Genomic DNA, 8,810 nt, shown 5'->3' with positions numbered 1-8,810 from the left:
TGAACGCTCCTACAATGTTGTGTGAATGTTATTTTGTGACAGACAAAGCCGCAACGTTTGTGAAAGTTATAGGAATGTTTTGTGTTTATAGGCCTATTTAAAAAAAAAGATATGTATTATGTTATTGTAATCACTCCCATCAAATAACAAGCAGTAATATTTTCTCAGTTATTTTTATTTAATTGAATCTCATCCAACACTGACTGCAATAACAGGATGGAAGGATATGAGCATTTAGATTATCTGTGCTTTGAATACTCTACACTGAGGCAACCAAAGGTGTTTTAGTAATGACAAAAAAAAAGTGATTTACAAGATACAAGATACAAATTTCTTTATTGTCCAAAAATTGGAAATAACAATGCTCATGACTACCAATATAAATCATCTTAAATACTTCTATCATCTCAAATCCCAGCTGGACAGAACGAGTACTTGTAAACCACTATTAGACTTCCAATATACAATATAAAATATATTTAAAAAAATTAATAATACAGTAAAACGAACGAAATAAAATGACATCAAAGTATTCATTTATTTATTATTATTATAATAATAACAATAGTAATTATTATCGTTATAAAAACTCTAAAAAATAGCTAAATAACAGGTGATGAACCCATGGCAGAGGGATGTAATCGTACATAGGCTTAATGGTCCATGCATTCCATGTTTGTTTGTATACAAAATATGAACTACCACTGCGGAAAATGGGTTAAACTCATCATCAGCACAAAAATTGGAGATTATTTTCTTATACTTATAGTTAATTTCAGGCTAGCCTTACTGGCTACCACTTCATCCTTGGGGGCGCCGCAATCTTGGCTTATAATTTCATCTCTGGCCTACCACTGTTCAACACACCAATACGAGATAGAGAAGGTTGGTTACTGAACCTGGGTTAAGTTCCCCTCCATGATTTTGATTGACACGTTTGGCGAGAGTGTGAAATTACATCGGGCTCGGAGTCTTCCGGTCTGTCATAAGCTGATGGAGTATGTAGTAACATGAATAACTGATCAAAAGTTACTTCCACAACTCCGAAGCTGACACTAATTGGAAAAACAACAAGGGATCTGTCAACTCCATTATGATAATTGTATCTCACTCCATCTATGGATCATTAGCTCCTTGCACCACTCAAATGCATGGTTCGAGTAATCAGAATTAATAAGAATAAATACCTTTGCTTTAGTGTTAATGAGACTGTACCAAGAATCCTGGCTAGCACTTGTCAATTTTAATCTTGAGAAAAAAAACTTAGCAAAACGCACGTTCTGTTGACATTGGCTGCTTGTGATTAATCGTCATTACCGTAATCATTAGATAGGCCTAGAACAAAAACACAAATATCAACCAAAATATAAATTGAATGAATGGTAACTTTGAGCAGGGAATTTTTGCTTTTGGAAGCCCCTTAATATTTTTGGATAAGGTCTCTAGCTGGAGTATGTATATTATACTATAATTTGAGCATTCTTTTTGCCACTATCTGGATCAGCCACTGTAAACCAATGAGGTGTCTTCACCACAACAGAGAAAAAAGTTTGAACCTAGAAAATGAAATAGGTTATTATTGTGTATTTCTACTTAATCTGAAATCCATGTTATTCACATTAATGTTGTGTCGCCTGGCAAGGTAACATATTATATTACAAAGAATCATTAATATTTTCTTTTCTACAATCGGTTCATTTATTCCAACGTGAAAAAAAAAAAAAATTCATTTATTCCAATGTGAAAAAAAAAAAAAAAAAAAAAAAAGAAGCAAGAAACCTTTGTTGTATACAATCGTGTCCCCTGGCAAGACAATATATTTATTTTACAAAGAATCATAATGTTTTCTATTCCATGATCATTTATTCCAGAATAAAAACAAAAAAACAAAACAAAAAACAATCAATAATACAGGCATGTACCTAGAAAAGGACGAATTCTGTATCTGAAAAATCAATGTTATTTACATTAATATTGTGTCCTCTGGTAAGGCAATGTATTTCTTTAACAATGCAAAGTGTTTTCTTTTCTACTACAGGTTCATTCATTCCAGAATAAAAAAAATCCAAATAAAAAATTAAACAAGCGAAAAACCATATTAAAGCGAACGTGACAAGAAGCAAACAAAAAAAAAAACCAACAAAAAAATACAAGCGTCAATCTGAAAATGGACAAATGTTGCAACTAAAAATCACTGTTAGGCCAAATATAAACAATTACTGGTTTCTCGTCTCTTCGCGCATCCATTTTCTCACCCTCACTAATTTTTTTTTCCCACCTTATGAAATGTACGAAAATCTGGCTAACTCACATCAGTAAAAATTCTTCTCTTAATCGTTCTTGGTTGGGGATACATATGGTATGAATTATGTCTTCTTTTATTTGCTTTCAATGTGTCTCCTTGGTAAAAGTGAGAAAGTAGTAGTTGTTTCCCTTCACCATCTTGGATTTGCCATCTCGGAGCAAAAAAGAAAGCCCTTATTCTCCTTTTTACAAATTATTTAAGAGGAGAAACTACTTTTTTTTCTACTTGGCCTCATTTATAACTGGGCCTTCATTTACATTAATATTGTTTCCCCTTCAAAGCAATGTATTTCTTTAAAAAAAAAAAACGTAAGTGATTGTTTTTACTATAGCTTTAGCCATTCCAGAATAGAAAAAAAATCAAAATATAAAAAATGAAATAAGTGAAAAAACATATAAAAGCGAACGTGACAAGTTTGCTTGACAATTTCAAGTTCAGATTAATCGCTTATCAGACTGATTTATACAATGTGCTGTTGCACCAAATTAAAGCACTTGCAATAAATTATTCTTGGAATTATGCAAATGAGTTACACCTGTGTGTGTGTGTGGGTGTGTGTGTATGGGTGAATTTGGCATTCATTTACAAGTTTGGAAAAAAATTTCTGGCACCCAGATTAATAAAATTAATATTGTTTTAATGTTTCATAATCTTGAAGACTATTTTAGAAGGTGCCATAATGATTTGTATGCCTTTAAACACACAATATATGGATAATATGACACCATCATGCCTATATATTTATGAAATATGACATCATCATGCTTATGTATTGATGTGATATAACATCACTTGATAATTGGCTAAAAATTTAAGGCAGAGTGTTTTCCACACTATTATTAATCCTATAGGCAACTTATTTTTGTCTCAAGTATTTGTTAAATTTCCTTTAATTGTTTTGTATTGACTTGTTTAGACTTTTTTAATACCATGCATCACAAACTTATTTTATCACAGATCGTCAGAAGAGGAAGGGAAAAAAATAAAAATAAAATCTTGTTTTCTTATTTAGCAAACAGTTTTGCAAAAAACATCCAGACGGAGGAGAAAATAAAAATAAAATTTTATTGGTGAATGTGAATAGTGTAGTAATAGGATGGTTAAATGCTTTAAATTTAATAATTAGGAAGAAATATATATATCTTATTTTTGGAGATTTCAAGGCAGCGGCGGGCGCGATAAATATAAAGGAAAGTTTTAATTTTTTTCTTGAAATTTCCATTTTTCATTGCAGCGGGTGCGCTAATTGGCCAAAATTTTAAATTTCATTCTTTATTTGAAATTATCATTATTACATATATAATTATATATATATAATTATGTAAATGATCTACATACAAATACAATTTGATAGTGTGAACAGAGCTATATATAGTCATGATGTGCCTATATATGGTCATGATGTGATGTCATCATGACCATATTTAGGCATGTCACATGTTTTTGTCAAATACAATTTGATAGTCTGGACAGATCTTTCGATAAGAACCCATAATATCCTGTGTTCCTTTTCCAAAGTCGACACCCTGATCATTTAATTCATATAATACTTAAAGTGAACATGTCCGATGTGCACCATATCTCTCCCCTGGGGGAAGTATTAATAGTCATTACGGCAATGTATTACAGACGAATACTGTGCATTACAATCCAACAACATCCTATTCAAGTTATACTCCTTGACTTGGATTATGATTTGATTTCATTTAAAAAGAGGAAAAAAAATACATAAAAACACAATGTTAAACTTTGTTTTATTATTCTTATTTTTTGGTTTTTTATTTATTTATTTTTTATTTATTTTTTGCGGCCCACCCTCCTCCGCCTAAATCAGGGGCGGATCCAGAGATGTCCAAAAGGGGGGGGGGGCTCAAAGGGGGGGCCAAAAATTTGGGCCAATCGAGACAACAATGTCCTAGGGGATCCGGGGGCATGCCCCCGCGAAATTTTTGTGTTCTAGACGCCCGAAAATAACATTTGAGGCGTTGTGGGCTATCATTTTTTTCTTTTTCTTTCTTTTTTCTTTTTTTTACCTTCCAAAAGGGGGGGGGGGGGGCGATTTTAGCGATTAACATTGTCATTTTATAGTATATTTTATTCCATTATATTTAGTGAACATACACCCGTTTGTATCAGCCGTACTCACTTAAGTGATACGTTCCACTTACCTTAACATGTGAGGTACTGGGGTTGGTCCTGATATTTTCAGGAGGGGATGCACGAATACAAGCTAAAAGTTGATGGACGTATACATTCCTTATTGTGTCGTATTGACTTATTTTAATGATTAACATGGTCAGGAGTTTTATTCCATTATTTAGAGAATACATACGTGTTTGTATAAGCCGTGAATACTGAAGTGGTACGTTCCACTTACCTATATTCTGCTGCTCCTTTTTGCTGTAGGCCTACTGTACTTTTTTCCAAAGACATTTTTTTCTAGGGCCTTTTCACAATGACATAAATGAAAAAGCAATGATGAGGTACCAGCAACGAGTCCAAAGACCTTGCCAATTGCGTGACGCAATCTATCTCAATTCCAGCAATTCTGAAACTGAGCCTACCATCCGCTTTAAGCAAATTGTATTGACATTTAAATCACATTTTGCTGTTATTTCATTGTGAAAATGTCCAAAAAATTATGATCACGACCCACCCAGAAAAAATCCTGGATACACCCCTGAGAACTTTATAAAAACACTGAGCCTGAAATTGCTTAAAAATTAAGAACAATTTGAGGCTGAGAAAATTAAGAAAAATTTGAGGCTGAAGAAAAAAAAAAAAAAAAAAAAACCCAACAATTCAGAAGTTCTATCAGTGAACAACAGAAAATACTGGGCTAAGCTTGCACTGAAACTTTCCCCTCAAAACAGCCATTCTCATACAGCCAACAACAGGGTCACTGATTGTACGTTAAGGTGTAAAACAAGGATATTTTGAGCCTGAAATTGGCAAAAAAACATAAGAACACCGAGCCTGGGCAAAATTTTACTGAACACGGAAATAAAAACAAAACATCACCAAGCTGGCACTGAGTCATATTTTTGTCATTGTTACTTTTTTTAAAATCAAAATTGTGTAATTTCAGTAAATAATTAAGTTGCATATTTATATTAATCAACATCATCGGATCTTCTAAATTAAATATACTGGTAATAAAATTATGATAGCTATCTATGCCAAGAGAGAGAGAGTGAAAAATATTAAGTTAACAATTTTAGCCACGAAGGACTGAAGTCTTCACCAGTTTCCGGTCCTTACCTGTACCATATTTGTTTACAGATGTGTTATGAATTACAGTGATTGAGCACAGGTGAAGCTAGCCATAGCTGTTAATTACCTGACATGCTTACAGCACTGACTGAGCAATTGCATCAGTATTGTACACTTCCACCTGTCTCGGTGATACTTAAAACACTAAAGGTCACATTCTTCCTTACCATGAGAACATCATTAAGTTTCAATGCTTAACATTAACTCATTTCCGATTTTAATATGTGACATTGAATGTACACCAAATATTAAGGCTTACGGCTATAAGGTAGAGTATCTGAAAGTTACTCCAAGCCAACATTGTGTAATACAATGTACTGTACACCTGATGGTTATTTCAACCTGTCCAACCATGAAGCCTCTGTGGTCTAATGGTTATGACGCTCGCCTTGACAGCAAGAGGCTACAGGTTTGAATCCTGTCGGAGGCATTTTATTACACAATGTATTTATAGGACGACATTCAATAGTGATTCTACGTGATTAGGCCTATATAAAATGGAGAACTTCAACATGAAACACCAAGTCTACCATATACAGGTGTTTTGATTATAATGTTAATAAAACTTTATTATTTTATATATGTCACGCAATATCGTCTCTGTTGTACTGATTTTCAAAGTGGTAAAGTTTTAAAAAAATATAGAAATTTCCTTGTTTTTTAATCTGCAAGGACAAATAAATTTATTTATCTTATTAAATATATAGAACTGATTAACTATATACACACACATATATAAACCAAGCAAGACAATTGATAAAATGTATTTTTTTTTTGTATGAAGAAAGTTTTCTCACAGTTGAAAGGGAATCAAGATTATGGCCAAGGCTTATGTTACAAACATTAAACCAAAATATACCTTTCTCTGATACAACATAAAAATAACTTAATTTAAACATATTTCCAAAAGAGAATTGATCACTATATTATAGTAGTGTGATTTATAATTCATGCAACCAATCAAACGTCATCATCCACATCATCAACACGTAATTATGGCAAGCCGAGTTGTCATTTAATCATAAATAGAGATATCTTAGTTTTAAATAGAGATACCTCTATTAATAGAGATATTAAAACTAAGATATATATATACTGTCTCTTATACACATCTCTAAAATTTGATAGACGTATACATTCCTTATTGTGTCGTATTGACTTATTTTAATGATTAACATGGTCAGGAGTTTTATTCCATTATTTAGAGAATATATACGTGTTTGTATAAGCCGTGAATACTGAAGTGGTACGTTCCACTTACCTATATTCTGCTGCTCCTTTTTGCTGTAGGCCTACAATTCGTACTGATAATTCTGACTGGTAGTCAGCAAAACTGTTTACAGTTGAAAAGTAAACAATTTTGGTTTAATTTAAAAGGAATTTCAAATCAAATATATACATATTTCAATTGAAAATTAGAACACAAAAATACTGGCCAGTTAACAGACGCATAAATAACAGTTTATTTTTAGCTCAACAGACAGTATATCTTACTGCAGCGGATACCGGTGCTATATCATCGTTAGAATTCTGCCAATGGCATGTCGTATTTCATGCGATGAACTATCATTTTAATGAGCTTTTCTGGAACGGTCATAAATTTATGACCATGGGAAACAAAAACACATAACAACATCGTCAAATTCAAATTAATTATGTGGAATATGTCATTAAACACCACAAGAAACCTAAAAACTAAGCCCTTCTAAAACCAAAATGATGGACCCCATTGAAATGAAGTTGTCAAGATTTATGGGTCACCCATGGAATCCGTTTTTTTTACTGATCAGCCTTTTAAATCTAATTTTCCAACCTAGTGATTATTTTCTTTAAATTTAATTTTTGTTGCTTATATTTGTATAACTTTACATATTGATATCTTTTATTTCATGATTTTGTATATGACATATATAAATATATCATCTATAAATAGAACTTTATCTGATTGAAGATAAGGCAAAATACTGAAAAACAACAATGCTATGGAAAACAATGACTTAATTTTGATAATCAAATTTGATAAGCAACAGCTAAAACATAAACGTGAGTAAAATTGAATTGACTGAATTTATTTTCTTCTAAATACCAGTACAACTTTTTATATTTCTATCTATTCATTATAAATTCTATTAAACTTTATAAATATATACAAAAAAAATATATATATAGCCTACATTATTTATTGGATGTCATGCCAATCATTTGGTTGCATGTACATATAAATTATGATGTGCCTAATATATTAAAGGTAAAGGTATAGGAGAATAACCCATAACTTGCAGCGTCATTGCGCTGAATTGCATATGGGCGTAGTCCATGACTACCTAGCAGCCGTAAAGAGGCGCTTATAGTAGCTACATGTTCACATCATTCCACAACAACAGGGGCTGAAATGAACCGCAACATCGGGGTTGCCCCCTACTCTTCAGAAAGATGTAATGGGTTCTATAAAGTGCACACAAGCTTCTCTCACACTAGAAGGTAAGCTGTTCTAGAGTTTTGGTGCTGCGACGTGAAACGATCTTTTGCCATACGTTTTTAATCGGCATGCTGGAACAATGTTACAATGTTTATTAATAATGTATTTTTAAATTATTTGTTTCCTCCAGACATTTAATATATACATTTTTATGCACAATAAATGGGGGAAGGGGAAGGCTGGGGGAAGGAGAACAATAAGAGGGAGACAGAGGAAGAAGGAAAAAATTCTCATACAAATATTTTTAAATATCACTTTTATACATCAACAATATACATCAACACGTTAAAATTCATATGAAATTGAGTGAATAAAAGAAAACGAAAACTCGAGACTTGTCGAATTAAAAAAACAGGCAGGGGTGCCACAAGACAAAAACATCAAAAACAAATTCGGACATCAAAAACAAAGAAACACGAGCAAATAAAAAAGAAGAACAATAAGACAGTTCATCGTCGAGGACCAGGCGTAATATATGCTACTACTGTATTATGCAACACTAGGCCCACTTTTCTATGGTCCCAAATTAACAGATATCTTTTACATTTATTATTCTAATTACATATCTAAAAGCTGCTGAAACCATGGAACCTGGTCCCAAAAGTGGTCTTTATTTGGAGGCAGACCGTATTTACAATGAAGATGTTCTTTTGAATCTGTTATTATTACAAGCAAAATACATGTACGTGTTTTGATAGATGCATACTATTATAGATTTTACACTTACATATTATAATTTCACATAGATACTGG

The 8,810-nt window shown here is 32.4% G+C and overlaps 1 long non-coding RNA gene across 1 annotated transcript in view; it reads right to left on the bottom strand.

The window, feature by feature from the left end:
- Positions 1–319: 319 nt before the first annotated feature.
- LOC117114029 overlaps positions 320–8,810 on the bottom strand; it is a 53,713-nt gene continuing 45,222 nt past the window's right edge. The window contains exon 4 of the long non-coding RNA XR_004446286.1: positions 320–1,335. This is a non-coding gene — a long non-coding RNA (uncharacterized LOC117114029). The remainder of the gene's footprint in view (positions 1,336–8,810) is intronic.

This window comes from Anneissia japonica, unplaced genomic scaffold (genome assembly GCF_011630105.1).
Source record: "Anneissia japonica isolate Jap-2015-1 unplaced genomic scaffold, ASM1163010v1 scaffold288208_len475333_cov186, whole genome shotgun sequence".
NCBI lineage: Eukaryota > Metazoa > Echinodermata > Crinoidea > Comatulida > Comatulidae > Anneissia > Anneissia japonica.
The sequence above is the reverse complement of the archived record's forward strand: the minus strand, read 5'-3'. Positions and strand labels throughout refer to the sequence as shown.